Source organism: Balaenoptera ricei, chromosome 2, assembly GCF_028023285.1.
Source record: "Balaenoptera ricei isolate mBalRic1 chromosome 2, mBalRic1.hap2, whole genome shotgun sequence".
Classification (NCBI taxonomy): Eukaryota; Metazoa; Chordata; class Mammalia; order Artiodactyla; family Balaenopteridae; genus Balaenoptera; species Balaenoptera ricei.
Window position 1 is genome coordinate 56,605,013 of NC_082640.1, and position 19,567 is coordinate 56,624,579.

The following is a 19,567-nucleotide window of genomic DNA, read 5'->3' on the forward strand; positions in this document are numbered from 1 at the left end:
GCACAAAGTGTGATCCTGTCCAAAAATCACCTCTCCAAGCTGCAAGCTTACTGGGTCTATACCAGAACACACTCCGACCCTGAAGACTAGCAGGAAAGCCTGCCCTCTTGCATTCCCTCAACGGCCTTTTAGCAGGGACCGGGGATTCATAGATGACCCAGCTTATGGGCAGACATGGTCGACCCTCAGACAGGAGCCCCTCCAATGCTGGAGCCCTTAGTGGGGTTTGCATGCCTGTCAGCAGGGGACGTTGGCCCTCACTCCTAACTGTCCCATACTCCCGAGACAGGAAACGTGCTGGACCTCAGTTTCGATGAGGAGACGGTAGAGCGTTCTCACTCATTTTGTTCAGATTTTCCAAGGAATGCATACAAGGGTGTCATCATCGATCCAAGCACATGCTGGGACGCTGCAGAACACAAAAGGGAAGGCCGTGGGTCTCTGCAGAGGAGCCATGACCTGGAAGTACTCCAACTGCCTGGGGAATCCACAGTCCTCACGCCACTCAGCAAGACCAACAATCAATCCACTCTTGCAACCATTGGGCCCATCTGTGGAAATCCTAATATCCAATGGCACATCTTAGTATGGGTGAATGCCTACCATCCTGAGATATCCACAGCCTTGCTCGGCAACGTGCACCCGCCCCACTTTGTCCAGTTCTCCTTAGCACATCCAGTCATCAGACAACGCGAAGGTCTTCTTCTCTTTGCCGACAGCCAGCCTTACTCTGCAACTGCACCTGAGAAGTGGACAGAAGTCAGGCAGGTTTCTGAATTGCACAAGGGTCCTCAGAGAACATGATTTTTGGGAACACTTAACCTGGGCGTGAGCCTGGAACCTGCTTCCCAAGTACCACTATCCCTTACCGAAAACTGACTGTGTGTCTCACAGCACGACTGAAGGAAGTTACGCACGTACATTGCTCGGTGTGTGAGACGCTGTATATGTGTATTCACACGTGTGGGCGAGTGTGACTGTGACTGTGCACGAGGATGCGTTTGTGGATACCTATGTGTGCCGCTAAACACGCGTCTTGGTCTCTGGGTGTCCCTGTGGCCCTCTGCAGACGCCTCTAACAGTAAACGTCATAGTTTATACACAGCACCCTGGTTGGACCCCCAACTGAAAGGAGAAAGACCCCTGTCAGCTTCATGAGGCCGCATGCGAACTTTGAACCCCAGGCTGTCAAAATAGGCCACAGACTCCCGCTCTCCCACAGCCACGCCTTCTGACCAAAGCACAAAGACTGGACGAGACCTCCCTCCCGGCCGTGGGTGTCACACCTATGTGGACCTGGAGATCCTGCCACCTACCACCACATCTGATGTGCCCTTGGGGTCACTCCCAGTGCTCCCGGAAGCAAGGTAACCTCCCATAGGCAGGCTGACACCGACCTGCAGTTGCCGACAGGCAAGATGCAGCCTGGCACTTCTCAAGGGGTTAACAGACTTCGGCCCAAGTGCCTCATCTCGCCAACTAGACCAAATCACTTTCCATGACCCCGTGGGAATGCCCTCAATGGGAAGTGTTGGGCTTCAGCAACCATGACACAGGTTGGAACCCCACAGCGGAAATTAGGCCACCTTCCTGGCCACGTATAGGCAAGCTTCCAACTGGTAGGCTTTGCGGCCCTGACCACTGAGGAAACGCTCAAACGCTACACAGCCTCGTCCTAAGTGCCCTCCTCCTGCCTGCAGGGCGACTCGACTCTACTTGAAGCCACAGACATCATGTGAACACGGAGACACTGAACAGCAGGGAAGACACACCGCAAGCCTGTCTGCTTTGATGATGCCCACCCCACCCCACGCATCCTGGCAATTCCTCCACTGCCACGGCGACACTACCGAGGCACTCACAGTGATCAAAGGCACTGTCCCCGACGACCACAGACAGACTTTCAACGGAAAACCTTTGCCACACGAGGGGACCTGGAAACTTGAAAGGGCACAGTGGCTGTCCACGACAGTGCGCCTGGCGTCGCAACAGTGCCCCCACCTCTGTCCCCCCAACGGACTGCTCCAGGTAAACCTCTGGCTGTTCGCAAGCCGAGTCATGCCCCCCCGGGAGAAGCACTTTCGCTTTGCACATTCCCAAACAATGGGACGATTAGGCCAAAGGGGATGTTCGCATAACTAAACATCCTCCAAGGAGGCCAGCAGAGACGCGTCACCATGCCAATCTTCTTTACGTCTCGCAAGACACCCTTTGGGTGTCTTTCCTCTGGCAATGGGATTCCAACTCTACACAGGTTACCTACCTCACCTCATCCACTTGAACTGCCAAGGCCATCCCGTCCATAGGCAGCTGATGCCAGCCCATCACGAACATGACACATCCTTGGGAAGCCGAGGCCAGCACCTGCAACCCAATTATGATAGCCTATTCCACGACATCACAAAGGACATGTCCTCATCTTCCCTTCCCTTCCTGTACGGGCCATCAGTGATCCACGCAGGTTTAAATTCAGCACTCATTCCTCTCCCCACTCCACGATGACCCACTTGGCATCAACACTGTGCCGGGAGTTAAAGTAGAGAAGCAAACAAGGGCAGCAGCGAGGCCTAATCCATCAGCCCCTTTCCGCCGATGGCCAACCGAGCTCACCCCCGCCCATTGCTCCAGCCTCACTAGGCACTCAAGAAGCTCACCGTGAAAAACGCAAGAACAGGGAGGGCCACAGGCCTGGCCTGAGGTTCCAGGCACCAACCAGGGACGCTTGCTCATTTTGGCTTCCAGAATCAACCCCCAAAATGGCATGCACGAAGCATGATCCTGGCCAAAACTCACCTCCCAACTGCAAGCTAACTGGGCCTAGACCAGCACACACTCTGACTCTTAAGACCAGCAGGAGAGCCTGCCCCCTCGCATTCCCTCAACAGCCATTCAGCAGGGACCCGGGATTCACAGATAACACAGCTTATGTGCAGACACGGTCAACCCTCAGACAGGAGCCCCTCCAATACTGGAGTCCTTGGTGGTGTTTGCATGCATGTCAGCGGAAGACGCTGGCCCTCATTCCTAACTGTCCTCTCCCCCTGAGAGAGGAAACGTGCTGAACCTCAGTTTCGATGACGAGACGGTAGAGTGTTCTCACTCATTTGGCTCAGATTTTCCAAGGAATGCATGCAAGGGTGTCATCATCAATCCAAGCACATGCTGGGACGCTGCAGAACACAACCGGGGTCTGCGCGGGACACTGTACAGGAGCCATGAGCCTGGGCTACCCCAAAAGCCTGGAGAATCCACAGCCCTCAGGCCACTCAGCAAGGGGAACAATCAATCCACTCTTGCAGCCATTGGGCCCGTCTGAGGAAAACCTAATATCTAACGGGACATCTTGGGGTGCTTGAATACCTACCATCCTGAGTTATCCACGACCACGCTCGGGGACATGGGCCCGCCTCACTTTTTCCAGTTCTTCTTAGCACCTCCAGTCATCAGAGCACACGAAGGTCTTCTTGTTTGTGCCGACGGCCAGCCTTTCCCAGCAACTGCACCTGAGAAGTGGACAGAAATCACCGAGGCTTCATAAGTGGACCGGTGTCCTCACAGGACATGATCCATAAAAACAGTTACCTGGCCTTGAGCTCTGAAACTGCTTCCCAAGGACCTCTAACCCTTACCGAGAATTGACTGCATCTTTGATAGTACGACTGCAGGAAGTTAGGCACATATGTTGGCCGGTGTCTGAGAGGCTGTATGTGTGTGTTCACGCGTGTGGGCATGTGTGACTGTGACTGCGCATGCGGACGTGCTTGTGGGTTTCTCCGTGTGCCGCTGCGTACGCGTCTTGGTATCTGTGTGTCCCTATGGCCCTGTGAAGAGGAGTCCTACAATAAAAGAAATAGTTTATACACAGCACCCTGGTTAGACCCCTAACTGAAAGGAGAAAGAACCCTGTCAGCTTTAAGAGGACGCAGGCACACTTTGACCCCCAGGGGCTGTTGAAATAGTCCACGGACTCCCGCTCTCCTACAGACACGCCTTCTGACCAAAACGCAAAGCGTCGACGAGACCTGCCTCCGGGCCTTGGCTGTAACATCTACATGCACCTCGAGACTCTGTCAGCTACCAGTATATCTGATGGGCATTTGGGGTCACTCCCAGCACTTCCGGAAGCAAGGGAACTCCCATGGTCGGGCCGACACCGACCGGCAGCTGTCTGCTGCCAAGATGCAGTCTGAAAACACTCAAGGGGCTAACGAACGTGGGCCCACGTGCCACTTCTCGCCAACTAGGCCTAATCACTTTCCATTGACCCGTGGGAATGCCCACCACAGGAAGTGGTGGGCTTCAGCCACCATGACCCATGTCGGATGCCCACGGCGGAAACTAGTCCACATTCGCAGCCACGTCTCAGGCAGCTCCCATCTTGAATGTTCGCGGCCCTGACCCCTAAGGAAACGCTCAAACCCTTGAAAGCCTCGTCCTACATGCCCTCCTCCAGCCCACAGGGCGACACGACCCTACTGGAAACCACAAACATCTTCAGAACACGGGAACACTGAACACCAGGGAAGACAGACCGCAAGCCTGTCTCCTTCATTGAATGCTGATCCCACACCATGCACCCTGGAAATTCTCCACTGCCACAGTGACACTACCGAGTAACTCACAGTGATCAAAGGCGTGGTCCCCGAGGACCACAGACAGACTTTCAATGGAAGACCTCTGCCATGTGAGGGAACTTGGAAGCCTGAAAGGGAACAGTGGCTGGCAACGGCGGCACAGCAGGCATGGCAATGGGGCCCCCATTTCTGCCCCACCAATGGACGGCTCCAGATAAACCTCTGGCTGTTCGAAAGGCCTGCGTGCTACACCGGCCGGTCGCGTCATTCCCCCACGGGAGAAACACTTTCGCTTTACACATTGCCAAACAAGGGAACAAAGCGGCCAAAGGGGATGTTCGCATAACTCAACTACCTGCAAGGAGGCCGGCACAGACGCCTCACCATGTCGATCTTGTCTACTTCCCGCAAGACACCCTTTGGGTGTCATTCCTCGGGCAACGGGATCGCAACTCTACACAGCTTACCTACCTCAACTCACCCACTTGAACTGACAAAGCCATCCACTCCATAGGCAGCTTATGCCAGCCCATCACGAACAAGACACATTCGTGGGAAGCCGAGGCCAGCGCCTGCAACCCAATGATGACAACCCATCCCACGACGTCACACAGGACCTTTCCTCATGATACCTTACCTTTCTCTCCAGGCCAGCAGCCACCACCCAGGCTGAAATGCTTCACTCGATCCACACCCCACTCCACGAAGATCCACTTAGCGCCAACAGTGTGCCGGCAACTTCAGCAGAGGAGCTGACAGGGGCAGCACTGAGGCCTAAACCATCAGCCCCCTTCCGCCATCGCCCAACTCCAGCCCACGCCCGCCCACTGCTCCAGCCACACGGGGCAGTCAAGAACCTCACTGCACGAAACACAGCAGAGAGGGCCACAGGCCTGGCCTGAGGCTCCAGGCTCCAACCAGGGAAGCTTGCTCATGTTGGCTTCCATAATCGACCTCGGAAGCGGCATGCACAAAGTGTGATCCTGTCCAAAAATCACCTCTCCAACCTGCAAGCTTACTGGGTGTATACCAGAGCACATTCCGACCCTGAAGACTAGCAGGAAAGCCTGCCCTCTTGCATTCCCTCAACGGCCTTTTAGCAGGGACCGGGGATTCATAGATGACCCAGCTTATGGGCAGACATGGTCGACCCTCAGACAGGAGCCCCTCCAATGCTGGAGCCCTTAGTGGGGTTTGCATGCCTGTCAGCAGGGGACGTTGGCCCTCACTCCTAACTGTCCCATACTCCCGAGACAGGAAACGTGCTGGACCTCAGTTTCGATGAGGAGACGGTAGAGCGTTCTCACTCATTTTGTTCAGATTTTCCAAGGAATGCATACAAGGGTGTCATCATCGATCCAAGCACATGCTGGGAGGCTGCAGAACACAAAAGGGAAGGCCGTGGGTCTCTGCAGAGGAGCCATGACCTGGAAGTACTCCAACTGCCTGGGGAATCCACAGTCCTCACGCCACTCAGCAAGACCAACAATCAATCCACTCTTGCAACCATTGGGCCCATCTGTGGAAATCCTAATATCCAATGGCACATCTTAGTATGGGTGAATGCCTACCATCCTGAGATATCCACAGGCTTGCTCGGCAACGTGCACCCGCCCCACTTTGTCCAGTTCTCCTTAGCACATCCAGTCATCAGACAACGCGAAGGTCTTCTTCTCTTTGCCGACAGCCAGCCTTACTCTGCAACTGCACCTGAGAAGTGGACAGAAGTCAGGCAGGTTTCTGAATTGCACAAGGGTCCTCAGAGAACATGATTTTTGGGAACACTTAACCTGGGCGTGAGCCTGGAACCTGCTTCCCAAGTACCACTATCCCTTACCGAAAACTGACTGTGTGTCTCACAGCACGACTGAAGGAAGTTACGCACGTACATTGCTCGGTGTGTGAGACGCTGTATATGTGTATTCACACGTGTGGGCGAGTGTGACTGTGACTGTGCACGAGGATGCGTTTGTGGATACCTATGTGTGCCGCTAAACACGCGTCTTGGTCTCTGGGTGTCCCTGTGGCCCTCTGCAGACGCCTCTAACAGTAAACGTCATAGTTTATACACAGCACCCTGGTTGGACCCCCAACTGAAAGGAGAAAGACCCCTGTCAGCTTCATGAGGCCGCATGCGAACTTTGAACCCCAGGCTGTCAAAATAGGCCACAGACTCCCGCTCTCCCACAGCCACGCCTTCTGACCAAAGCACAAAGACTGGACGAGACCTCCCTCCCGGCCGTGGGTGTCACACCTATGTGGACCTGGAGATCCTGCCACCTACCACCACATCTGATGTGCCCTTGGGGTCACTCCCAGTGCTCCCGGAAGCAAGGTAACCTCCCATAGGCAGGCTGACACCGACCTGCAGTTGCCGACAGGCAAGATGCAGCCTGGCACTTCTCAAGGGGTTAACAGACTTCGGCCCAAGTGCCTCATCTCGCCAACTAGACCAAATCACTTTCCATGAACCCGTGGGAATGCCCTCAATGGGAAGTGTTGGGCTTCAGCAACCATGACACAGGTTGGAACCCCACAGCGGAAATTAGGCCACCTTCCTGGCCACGTATAGGCAAGCTTCCAACTGGTAGGCTTTGCGGCCCTGACCACTGAGGAAACGCTCAAACGCTACACAGCCTCGTCCTAAGTGCCCTCCTCCTGCCTGCAGGGCGACTCGACTCTACTTGAAGCCACAGACATCATGTGAACACGGAGACACTGAACAGCAGGGAAGACACACCACAAGCCTGTCTGCTTTGATGATGCCCACCCCACCCCACGCATCCTGGCAATTCCTCCACTGCCACGGCGACACTACCGAGGCACTCACAGTGATCAAAGGCACTGTCCCCGACGACCACAGACAGACTTTCAACGGAAAACCTTTGCCACACGAGGGGACCTGGAAACTTGAAAGGGCACAGTGGCTGTCCACGACAGTGCGCCTGGCGTCGCAACAGTGCCCCCACCTCTGTCCCCCCAACGGACTGCTCCAGGTAAACCTCTGGCTGTTCGCAAGCCGAGTCATGCCCCCCCGGGAGAAGCACTTTCGCTTTGCACATTCCCAAACAATGGGACGATTAGGCCAAAGGGGATGTTCGCATAACTAAACATCCTCCAAGGAGGCCAGCAGAGACGCGTCACCATGTTAATTTTCTTTACGTCTCGCAAGACACCCTTTGGGTGTCTTTCCCATGGCAATGGGATTCCAACTCTACACAGGTTACCTACCTCACCTCATCCACTTGAACTGCCAAAGCCATCCCGTCCATAGGCAGCTGATGCCAGCCCATCACGAACATGACACATCCTTGGGAAGCCGAGGCCAGCACCTGCAACCCAATTATGATAGCCTATTCCACGACATCACAAAGGACATGTCCTCATCTTCCCTTCCCTTCCTGTACGGGCCATCAGTGATCCACGCAGGTTTAAATTCAGCACTCATTCCTCTCCCCACTCCACGATGACCCACTTGGCATCAACACTGTGCCGGGAGTTAAAGTAGAGAAGCAAACAAGGGCAGCAGCGAGGCCTAATCCATCAGCCCCTTTCCGCCGATGCCCAACCGAGCTCACCCCCGCCCATTGCTCCAGCCTCACTAGGCACTCAAGAAGCTCACCGTGAAAAACGCAAGAACAGGGAGGGCCACAGGCCTGGCCTGAGGTTCCAGGCATCAACCAGGGACGCTTGCTCATTTTGGCTTCCAGAATCAACCCCCAAAATGGCATGCACGAAGCGTGATCCTGGCCAAAACTCACCTCCCAACTGCAAGCTAACTGGGCCTAGACCAGCACACACTCTGACTCTTAAGACCAGCAGGAGAGCCTGCCCCCTCGCATTCCCTCAACAGCCATTCAGCAGGGACCCGGGATTCACAGATAACACAGCTTATGTGCAGACACGGTCAACCCTCAGACAGGAGCCCCTCCAATACTGGAGTCCTTGGTGGTGTTTGCATGCATGTCAGTGGAAGACGCTGGCCCTCATTCCTAACTGTCCTCTCCCCCTGAGAGAGGAAACGTGCTGAACCTCAGTTTCGATGACGAGACGGTAGAGTGTTCTCACTCATTTGGCTCAGATTTTCCAAGGAATGCATGCAAGGGTGTCATCATCAATCCAAGCACATGCTGGGACGCTGCAGAACACAACCGGAGTCTGCGCGGGACTCTGTACAGGAGCCATGAGCCTGGGCTACCCCAAAAGCCTGGAGAATCCACAGCCCTCAGGCCACTCAGCAAGGGGAACAATCAATCCACTCTTGCAGCCATTGGGCCCATCTGAGGAAAACCTAATATCTAACGGCACATCTTGGGGTGCTTGAATACCTACCATCCTGAGTTATCCACGACCACGCTCGGGGACATGGGCCCGCCTCACTTTTTCCAGTTCTTCTTAGCACCTCCAGTCATCAGAGCACACGAAGGTCTTCTTGTTTGTGCCGACGGCCAGCCTTTCCCAGCAACTGCACCTGAGAAGTGGACAGAAATCACCGAGGCTTCATAAGTGGACCGGTGTCCTCACAGGACATGATCCATAAAAACAGTTACCTGGCCTTGAGCTCTGAAACTGCTTCCCAAGGACCTCTAACCCTTACCGAGAATTGACTGCATCTTTGATAGTACGACTGCAGGAAGTTAGGCACATATGTTGGCCGGTGTCTGAGAGGCTGTATGTGTGTGTTCACGCGTGTGGGCATGTGTGACTGTGACTGCGCATGCGGACGTGCTTGTGGGTTTCTCCGTGTGCCGCTGCGTACGCGTCTTGGTCTCTGTGTGTCCCTATGGCCCTGTGAAGAGGAGTCCTACAATAAAAGAAATAGTTTATACACAGCACCCTGGTTAGACCCCTAACTGAAAGGAGAAAGAACCCTGTCAGCTTTAAGAGGACGCAGGCACACTTTGACCCCCAGGGGCTGTTGAAATAGTCCACGGACTCCCGCTCTCCTACAGACACGCCTTCTGACCAAAACGCAAAGCGTCGACGAGACCTGCCTCCGGGCCTTGGCTGTGACATCGACATGCACCTCGAGACTCTGTCAGCTACCAGTATATCTGATGGGCATTTGGGGTCACTCGCAGCACTTCCGGAAGCAAGGGAACTCCCATGGTCGGGCCGACACCGACCGGCAGCTGTCTGCTGCCAAGATGCAGTCTGAAAACACTCAAGGGGCTAACGAACGTGGGCCCACGTGCCACTTCTCGCCAACTAGGCCTAATCACTTTCCATTGACCCGTGGGAATGCCCACCACAGGAAGTGGTGGGCTTCAGCCACCATGACCCATGTCGGATGCCCACGGCGGAAACTAGTCCACATTCGCAGCCACGTCTCAGGCAGCTCCCATCTTGAATGTTCGCGGCCCTGACCCCTAAGGAAACGCTCAAACCCTTGAAAGCCTCGTCCTACATGCCCTCCTCCAGCCCACAGGGCCACACGACCCTACTGGAAACCACAAACATCTTCAGAACACGGGAACACTGAACACCAGGGAAGACAGACCGCAAGCCTGTCTCCTTCATTGAATGCTGATCCCACACCATGCACCCTGGAAATTCTCCACTGCCACAGTGACACTACCGAGTAACTCACAGTGATCAAAGGCGTGGTCCCCGAGGACCACAGACAGACTTTCAATGGAAGACCTCTGCCATGTGAGGGAACTTGGAAGCCTGAAAGGGAACAGTGGCTGGCCACGGCGGCACAGCAGGCATGGCAATGGGGCCCCCATTTCTGCCCCACCAATGGACGGCTCCAGATAAACCTCTGGCTGTTCGAAAGGCCTGCGTGCTACACCGGCCGGTCGCGTCATTCCCCCACGGGAGAAACACTTTCGCTTTACACATTGCCAAACAAGGGAACAAAGCGGCCAAAGGGGATGTTCGCATAACTCAACTACCTGCAAGGAGGCCGGCACAGACGCCTCACCATGTCGATCTTGTCTACTTCCCGCAAGACACCCTTTGGGTGTCATTCCTCGGGCAACGGGATCGCAACTCTACACAGCTTACCTACCTCAACTCACCCACTTGAACTGACAAAGCCATCCACTCCATAGGCAGCTTATGCCAGCCCATCACGAACAAGACACATTCGTGGGAAGCCGAGGCCAGCGCCTGCAACCCAATGATGACAACCCATCCCACGACGTCACACAGGACCTTTCCTCATGATACCTTACCTTTCTCTCCAGGCCAGCAGCCACCACCCAGGCTGAAATGCTTCACTCGATCCACACCCCACTCCACGAAGATCCACTTAGCGCCAACAGTGTGCCGGCAACTTCAGCAGAGGAGCTGACAGGGGCAGCACTGAGGCCTAAACCATCAGCCCCCTTCCGCCATCGCCCAACTCCAGCCCACGCCCGCCCACTGCTCCAGCCACACGGGGCAGTCAAGAACCTCACTGCACGAAACACAGCAGAGAGGGCCACAGGCCTGGCCTGAGGCTCCAGGCTCCAACCAGGGAAGCTTGCTCATGTTGGCTTCCATAATCGACCTCGGAAGCGGCATGCACAAAGTGTGATCCTGTCCAAAAATCACCTCTCCAAGCTGCAAGCTTACTGGGTGTATACCAGAGCACATTCCGACCCTGAAGACTAGCAGGAAAGCCTGCCCTCTTGCATTCCCTCAACGGCCTTTTAGCAGGGACCGGGGATTCATAGATGACCCAGCTTATGGGCAGACATGGTCGACCCTCAGACAGGAGCCCCTCCAATGCTGGAGCCCTTAGTGGGGTTTGCATGCCTGTCAGCAGGGGACGTTGGCCCTCACTCCTAACTGTCCCATACTCCCGAGACAGGAAACGTGCTGGACCTCAGTTTCGATGAGGAGACGGTAGAGCGTTCTCACTCATTTTGTTCAGATTTTCCAAGGAATGCATACAAGGGTGTCATCATCGATCCAAGCACATGCTGGGAGGCTGCAGAACACAAAAGGGAAGGCCGTGGGTCTCTGCAGAGGAGCCATGACCTGGAAGTACTCCAACTGCCTGGGGAATCCACAGTCCTCACGCCACTCAGCAAGACCAACAATCAATCCACTCTTGCAACCATTGGGCCCATCTGTGGAAATCCTAATATCCAATGGCACATCTTAGTATGGGTGAATGCCTACCATCCTGAGATATCCACAGGCTTGCTCGGCAACGTGCACCCGCCCCACTTTGTCCAGTTCTCCTTAGCACATCCAGTCATCAGACAACGCGAAGGTCTTCTTCTCTTTGCCGACAGCCAGCCTTACTCTGCAACTGCACCTGAGAAGTGGACAGAAGTCAGGCAGGTTTCTGAATTGCACAAGGGTCCTCAGAGAACATGATTTTTGGGAACACTTAACCTGGGCGTGAGCCTGGAACCTGCTTCCCAAGTACCACTATCCCTTACCGAAAACTGACTGTGTGTCTCACAGCACGACTGAAGGAAGTTACGCACGTACATTGCTCGGTGTGTGAGACGCTGTATATGTGTATTCACACGTGTGGGCGAGTGTGACTGTGACTGTGCACGAGGATGCGTTTGTGGATACCTATGTGTGCCGCTAAACACGCGTCTTGGTCTCTGGGTGTCCCTGTGGCCCTCTGCAGACGCCTCTAACAGTAAACGTCATAGTTTATACACAGCACCCTGGTTGGACCCCCAACTGAAAGGAGAAAGACCCCTGTCAGCTTCATGAGGCCGCATGCGAACTTTGAACCCCAGGCTGTCAAAATAGGCCACAGACTCCCGCTCTCCCACAGCCACGCCTTCTGACCAAAGCACAAAGACTGGACGAGACCTCCCTCCCGGCCGTGGGTGTCACACCTATGTGGACCTGGAGATCCTGCCACCTACCACCACATCTGATGTGCCCTTGGGGTCACTCCCAGTGCTCCCGGAAGCAAGGTAACCTCCCATAGGCAGGCTGACACCGACCTGCAGTTGCCGACAGGCAAGATGCAGCCTGGCACTTCTCAAGGGGTTAACAGACTTCGGCCCAAGTGCCTCATCTCGCCAACTAGACCAAATCACTTTCCATGAACCCGTGGGAATGCCCTCAATGGGAAGTGTTGGGCTTCAGCAACCATGACACAGGTTGGAACCCCACAGCGGAAATTAGGCCACCTTCCTGGCCACGTATAGGCAAGCTTCCAACTGGTAGGCTTTGCGGCCCTGACCACTGAGGAAACGCTCAAACGCTACACAGCCTCGTCCTAAGTGCCCTCCTCCTGCCTGCAGGGCGACTCGACTCTACTTGAAGCCACAGACATCATGTGAACACGGAGACACTGAACAGCAGGGAAGACACACCACAAGCCTGTCTGCTTTGATGATGCCCACCCCACCCCACGCATCCTGGCAATTCCTCCACTGCCACGGCGACACTACCGAGGCACTCACAGTGATCAAAGGCACTGTCCCCGACGACCACAGACAGACTTTCAACGGAAAACCTTTGCCACACGAGGGGACCTGGAAACTTGAAAGGGCACAGTGGCTGTCCACGACAGTGCGCCTGGCGTCGCAACAGTGCCCCCACCTCTGTCCCCCCAACGGACTGCTCCAGGTAAACCTCTGGCTGTTCGCAAGCCGAGTCATGCCCCCCCGGGAGAAGCACTTTCGCTTTGCACATTCCCAAACAATGGGACGATTAGGCCAAAGGGGATGTTCGCATAACTAAACATCCTCCAAGGAGGCCAGCAGAGACGCGTCACCATGTTAATTTTCTTTACGTCTCGCAAGACACCCTTTGGGTGTCTTTCCCATGGCAATGGGATTCCAACTCTACACAGGTTACCTACCTCACCTCATCCACTTGAACTGCCAAAGCCATCCCGTCCATAGGCAGCTGATGCCAGCCCATCACGAACATGACACATCCTTGGGAAGCCGAGGCCAGCACCTGCAACCCAATTATGATAGCCTATTCCACGACATCACAAAGGACATGTCCTCATCTTCCCTTCCCTTCCTGTACGGGCCATCAGTGATCCACGCAGGTTTAAATTCAGCACTCATTCCTCTCCCCACTCCACGATGACCCACTTGGCATCAACACTGTGCCGGGAGTTAAAGTAGAGAAGCAAACAAGGGCAGCAGCGAGGCCTAATCCATCAGCCCCTTTCCGCCGATGCCCATCCGAGCTCACCCCCGCCCATTGCTCCAGCCTCACTAGGCACTCAAGAAGCTCACCGTGAAAAACGCAAGAACAGGGAGGGCCACAGGCCTGGCCTGAGGTTCCAGGCATCAACCAGGGACGCTTGCTCATTTTGGCTTCCAGAATCAACCCCCAAAATGGCATGCACGAAGCGTGATCCTGGCCAAAACTCACCTCCCAACTGCAAGCTAACTGGGCCTAGACCAGCACACACTCTGACTCTTAAGACCAGCAGGAGAGCCTGCCCCCTCGCATTCCCTCAACAGCCATTCAGCAGGGACCCGGGATTCACAGATAACACAGCTTATGTGCAGACACGGTCAACCCTCAGACAGGAGCCCCTCCAATACTGGAGTCCTTGGTGGTGTTTGCATGCATGTCAGTGGAAGACGCTGGCCCTCATTCCTAACTGTCCTCTCCCCCTGAGAGAGGAAACGTGCTGAACCTCAGTTTCGATGACGAGACGGTAGAGTGTTCTCACTCATTTGGCTCAGATTTTCCAAGGAATGCATGCAAGGGTGTCATCATCAATCCAAGCACATGCTGGGACGCTGCAGAACACAACCGGAGTCTGCGCGGGACTCTGTACAGGAGCCATGAGCCTGGGCTACCCCAAAAGCCTGGAGAATCCACAGCCCTCAGGCCACTCAGCAAGGGGAACAATCAATCCACTCTTGCAGCCATTGGGCCCATCTGAGGAAAACCTAATATCTAACGGCACATCTTGGGGTGCTTGAATACCTACCATCCTGAGTTATCCACGACCACGCTCGGGGACATGGGCCCGCCTCACTTTTTCCAGTTCTTCTTAGCACCTCCAGTCATCAGAGCACACGAAGGTCTTCTTGTTTGTGCCGACGGCCAGCCTTTCCCAGCAACTGCACCTGAGAAGTGGACAGAAATCACCGAGGCTTCATAAGTGGACCGGTGTCCTCACAGGACATGATCCATAAAAACAGTTACCTGGCCTTGAGCTCTGAAACTGCTTCCCAAGGACCTCTAACCCTTACCGAGAATTGACTGCATCTTTGATAGTACGACTGCAGGAAGTTAGGCACATATGTTGGCCGGTGTCTGAGAGGCTGTATGTGTGTGTTCACGCGTGTGGGCATGTGTGACTGTGACTGCGCATGCGGACGTGCTTGTGGGTTTCTCCGTGTGCCGCTGCGTACGCGTCTTGGTATCTGTGTGTCCCTATGGCCCTGTGAAGAGGAGTCCTACAATAAAAGAAATAGTTTATACACAGCACCCTGGTTAGACCCCTAACTGAAAGGAGAAAGAACCCTGTCAGCTTTAAGAGGACGCAGGCACACTTTGACCCCCAGGGGCTGTTGAAATAGTCCACAGACTCCCGCTCTCCTACAGACACGCCTTCTGACCAAAACGCAAAGCGTCGACGAGACCTGCCTCCGGGCCTTGGCTGTAACATCTACATGCACCTCGAGACTCTGTCAGCTACCAGTATATCTGATGGGCATTTGGGGTCACTCGCAGCACTTCCGGAAGCAAGGGAACTCCCATGGTCGGGCCGACACCGACCGGCAGCTGTCTGCTGCCAAGATGCAGTCTGAAAACACTCAAGGGGCTAACGAACGTGGGCCCACGTGCCACTTCTCGCCAACTAGGCCTAATCACTTTCCATTGACCCGTGGGAATGCCCACCACAGGAAGTGGTGGGCTTCAGCCACCATGACCCATGTCGGATCCCCACGGGGGAAACTAGTCCACATTCGCAGCCACGTCTCAGGCAGCTCCCATCTTGAATGTTCGCGGCCCTGACCCCTAAGGAAACGCTCAAACCCTTGAAAGCCTCGTCCTACATGCCCTCCTCCAGCCCACAGGGCCACACGACCCTACTGGAAACCACAAACATCTTCAGAACACGGGAACACTGAACACCAGGGAAGACAGACCGCAAGCCTGTCTCCTTCATTGAATGCTGATCCCACACCATGCACCCTGGAAATTCTCCACTGCCACAGTGACACTACCGAGTAACTCACAGTGATCAAAGGCGTGGTCCCCGAGGACCACAGACAGACTTTCAATGGAAGACCTCTGCCATGTGAGGGAACTTGGAAGCCTGAAAGGGAACAGTGGCTGGCCACGGCGGCACAGCAGGCATGGCAATGGGGCCCCCATTTCTGCCCCACCAATGGACGGCTCCAGATAAACCTCTGGCTGTTCGAAAGGCCTGCGTGCTACACCGGCCGGTCGCGTCATTCCCCCACGGGAGAAACACTTTCGCTTTACACATTGCCAAACAAGGGAACAAAGCGGCCAAAGGGGATGTTCGCATAACTCAACTACCTGCAAGGAGGCCGGCACAGACGCCTCACCATGTCGATCTTCTCTACTTCCCGCAAGACACCCTTTGGGTGTCATTCCTCGGGCAACGGGATCGCAACTCTACACAGCTTACCTACCTCAACTCACCCACTTGAACTGACAAAGCCATCCACTCCATAGGCAGCTTATGCCAGCCCATCACGAACAAGACACATTCGTGGGAAGCCGAGGCCAGCGCCTGCAACCCAATGATGACAACCCATCCCACGACATCACACAGGACCTTTCCTCATGATACCTTACCTTTCTCTCCAGGCCAGCAGCCACCACCCAGGCTGAAATGCTTCACTCGATCCACACCCCACTCCACGAAGATCCACTTAGCGCCAACAGTGTGCCGGCAACTTCAGCAGAGGAGCTGACAGGGGCAGCACTGAGGCCTAAACCATCAGCCCCCTTCCGGCATTGCCCAACTCCAGCCCACGCCCGCCCACTGCTCCAGCCACACGGGGCAGTCAAGAACCTCACTGCACGAAACACAACAGAGAGGGCCACAGGCCTGGCCTGAGGCTCCAGGCTCCAACCAGGGAAGCTTGCTCATGTTGGCTTCCATAATCAACCTCGGAAGCGGCATGCACAAAGTGTGATCCTGTCCAAAAATCACCTCTCCAAGCTGCAAGCTTACTGGGTGTATACCAGAGCACATTCCGACCCTGAAGACTAGCAGGAAAGCCTGCCCTCTTGCATTCCCTCAACGGCCTTTTAGCAGGGACCGGGGATTCATAGATGACCCAGCTTATGGGCAGACATGGTCGACCCTCAGACAGAAGCCCCTCCAATTCTGGAGCCCTTAGTGGGGTTTGCATGCCTGTCAGCAGGGGACGTTGGCCCTCACTCCTAACTGTCCCATACTCCCGAGAGAGGAAACGTGCTGGACCTTACTTTCGATGAGGAGACGGTAGAGCGTTCTCACTCATTTTCTTCAGATTTTCCAAGGAATGCATACAAGGGTGTCATCATCGATCCAAGCACATGCTGGGACGCTGCAGAACACAAACGGGCAGGCCGTGGGGCTCTGCAGAGGAGCCATGACCCAGAAGTACTCCAACAGCCTGGGGAATCCTCAGTCCTCAGGCCTCTCAGCAAGACCAACAATCAATCCACTCTTGCAGCCATTGGACCCATCTGAGGAAAACCTAATAGCCAATGGCACATCTTAGTATGGGTGAATGCTACTGTCCTGAATTATCCCCAGCCACGCTCAGCAACGTGCGCCTGCTCCACTTTTTCCAGTTCCCCTTAGCACATCCAGTCATCAGACAACACGAAGGTCCTCTTGTCTTTGCCGACGGCCAGACTTACCCTGCAACTGAACCTGAGAAGTGGACAGAAATCAGGCAAGCTTCTGAATTGCACCAGAGTCCTCAGAGAACATGATTCTTGTGAAAACTTACCTGCGTGTGAGCCCGGAACCGGCTTCCCAAGTACCACTATCCCTTACCGAAAACCAATTGCGTGTCTCACAGCACGACTGGAGGAAGGTAGGCATGTATGTTGCCCGGTGTGTGAGACGCTGTATGTGTGTATTCACGCGTGTGGTCGTGTGTGACTGTGACTGCGCACGAAGATGCGCTCGTGGATTCCGGTGTGTGCCGCTGAATACGCGTCTTGGTCTCTCCGTGTCCCTGCGACCCTCTGCAGATGCCTCCAAAACTAAATGCCATAGTTTATACACACCATCCTGGTTGGATCCCCAACTGAAAGGAGAAAGACCCCTGTCAGCTTCAAGAGGCCACATGCGAACTTTGACCCCCAGGGACTGTTGAAATAGTCCAAAGACTCCCGCTCTCTCACAGCCACGCCTTCTGACCAAAGCACAAAGACTGGACGAGACCTGCCTCCCAGCCGTGGCTGTCACATCTATGTGGACCTGGAGACCCTGCCACCTACCAGCACACCTGATGTGCCCTTGGGGTCACTCCCAGCACTCCCGGAAGCAAGGGAACCTACCATGGGCGGGCTGACAGCGAACTGCAGTTGCCTACAGGCAAGATGCAGCCCGGCACTTCTCAAGGGGCTAAGGAACGGCGGACCAAGTGCGTCTTCTCACCAACTAGACCAAATCACTTTCCGTGACCCCATGGGAATGCCCACAATGGGAAGTGTTGGGCTTCAGCAACCATGACACAGGTTGGAACACCAGAGCAGAAATTAGGCCACCTCCTCGCCCACGTATCGGCAAGTTTCCAACTGGCAGGGTTCGTGGCCCTGACCACTGAGAAAACGCTCAAACGATACACAGCCTCTTCCTAAGTGCCCTCCTCCTGCATGCAGGGCGACTCGACCCTATTGGAAGCCACAGACATCATGCGAACATGGGGACACTGAACACCAGGGAAGACAGACCGCAAGCCTGTCTGCTTTGATGATGCCCACCCCACCCCATGAATCCTGGCAATTCTCCACTGCCACAACGACACTACCAAGGAACTCACAGCGATCAAATGCACTGTTCCTGAGGACCACAGACAGACTTTCAACGGAAGACCTCTGCCACACGAGGGGACCTGGAAGCTTGAAAGGGCACAGTGGCTGTCCACGACAGCACACCTGGCATCGCAACAGTGTCCCCATCTCTGCCCCGCCCATGGACTGCTGCAGATAAACCTCAGGCTGTTCAAACGGCCTGCATGCCAAACTGGCTGGCGGTGTCATGCCCCCCCGGGAGAAACACTTTTGCTTTGCACATTCCCAAACAAGGGAAGAAAGCAGCCAATAGGGATGTTTGCATAACTCACCTACTTCCAAGGAGGCTGGCACAGACTCCTCACAATGTCGATCTTCTCTACGTCCCGCAAGACACCCTTTGTGTGTCATTCCTCTGGCAATGGGATCACAACTCTACACAGGTTACCTACCTCACCTCATGCACTTGAACTGCCAAAGCCATCCCCTCCATAGGCAACTGATGCCAGCCCATCACGAACACGACTCATTCTTGGGAAGCCGAGGCCAGCACCTGCAACCCACTTATGACAGCCTATTCCACGACCTCACAAAGGACCTGTCCTCATCATCCCTTACCTTCCTGTCCAGGCCATCAGCGACCACGCAGTTTTAAATGCAGCACTCGATCCTCACCCCTCTCCACGATGCACCACTTGGCACCAACACTGTGCTGGGTGTTAAAGTAGAGGAGAAGACAAGGGCAGCAGTGTGGCCTAATCCATCAGCCCCTTTCCGCCGACGCCCAACCCGAGCCCAACCCCGCCCAATTCTCCAGCCTCACTAGGGACTCAAAAACCTCACTGTGCAAAACACTAGGACAGGGAGGGCCACAGGCCTGGCCTCAGGCTCCAGGCACAAACCAGGGACGCTTGCTCATTTTGGCTTCCAAAATAAACACACGAAACAGCATGCACGAAGCGTGATCCTGGCCAAAACACACCTATCCAACAGCAAGCACACTGGGCCTAGACCGGCACACACCCCGACTCTTAAGACCAGCAAGAGAGCCTGCCCACTCGCATTCCTTCAACTGCCTTTCAGCAGGGACCCGGGATACACAGATAAGC

The 19,567-nt window shown here is 55.0% G+C and overlaps 7 non-coding genes across 7 annotated transcripts; all 7 read right to left on the reverse strand.

The window, feature by feature from the left end:
- Positions 1 to 299: 299 nt before the first annotated feature.
- On the reverse strand, positions 300 to 392 carry LOC132361726 (small nucleolar RNA SNORD116). The gene has a single exon (XR_009501996.1). It is a non-coding gene; the product is annotated as a small nucleolar RNA SNORD116 (small nucleolar RNA).
- Positions 393 to 3,060: 2,668 nt separating this feature from the next.
- LOC132361143 (small nucleolar RNA SNORD116) lies at positions 3,061 to 3,153 on the reverse strand. Its single transcript, XR_009501454.1, has one exon. It is a non-coding gene; the product is annotated as a small nucleolar RNA SNORD116 (small nucleolar RNA).
- A 2,688-nt stretch (positions 3,154 to 5,841) lies between these two features.
- On the reverse strand, positions 5,842 to 5,934 carry LOC132361727 (small nucleolar RNA SNORD116). The gene has a single exon (XR_009501997.1). It is a non-coding gene; the product is annotated as a small nucleolar RNA SNORD116 (small nucleolar RNA).
- A 2,668-nt stretch (positions 5,935 to 8,602) lies between these two features.
- LOC132361144 (small nucleolar RNA SNORD116) lies at positions 8,603 to 8,695 on the reverse strand. The gene has a single exon (XR_009501455.1). It is a non-coding gene; the product is annotated as a small nucleolar RNA SNORD116 (small nucleolar RNA).
- A 2,688-nt stretch (positions 8,696 to 11,383) lies between these two features.
- LOC132361729 (small nucleolar RNA SNORD116) lies at positions 11,384 to 11,476 on the reverse strand. Its single transcript, XR_009501999.1, has one exon. It is a non-coding gene; the product is annotated as a small nucleolar RNA SNORD116 (small nucleolar RNA).
- Positions 11,477 to 14,144: 2,668 nt separating this feature from the next.
- On the reverse strand, positions 14,145 to 14,237 carry LOC132361146 (small nucleolar RNA SNORD116). Its single transcript, XR_009501457.1, has one exon. It is a non-coding gene; the product is annotated as a small nucleolar RNA SNORD116 (small nucleolar RNA).
- Positions 14,238 to 16,925: 2,688 nt separating this feature from the next.
- Positions 16,926 to 17,018, reverse strand: LOC132360953 (small nucleolar RNA SNORD116). The gene has a single exon (XR_009501270.1). It is a non-coding gene; the product is annotated as a small nucleolar RNA SNORD116 (small nucleolar RNA).
- Positions 17,019 to 19,567: the final 2,549 nt, after the last annotated feature.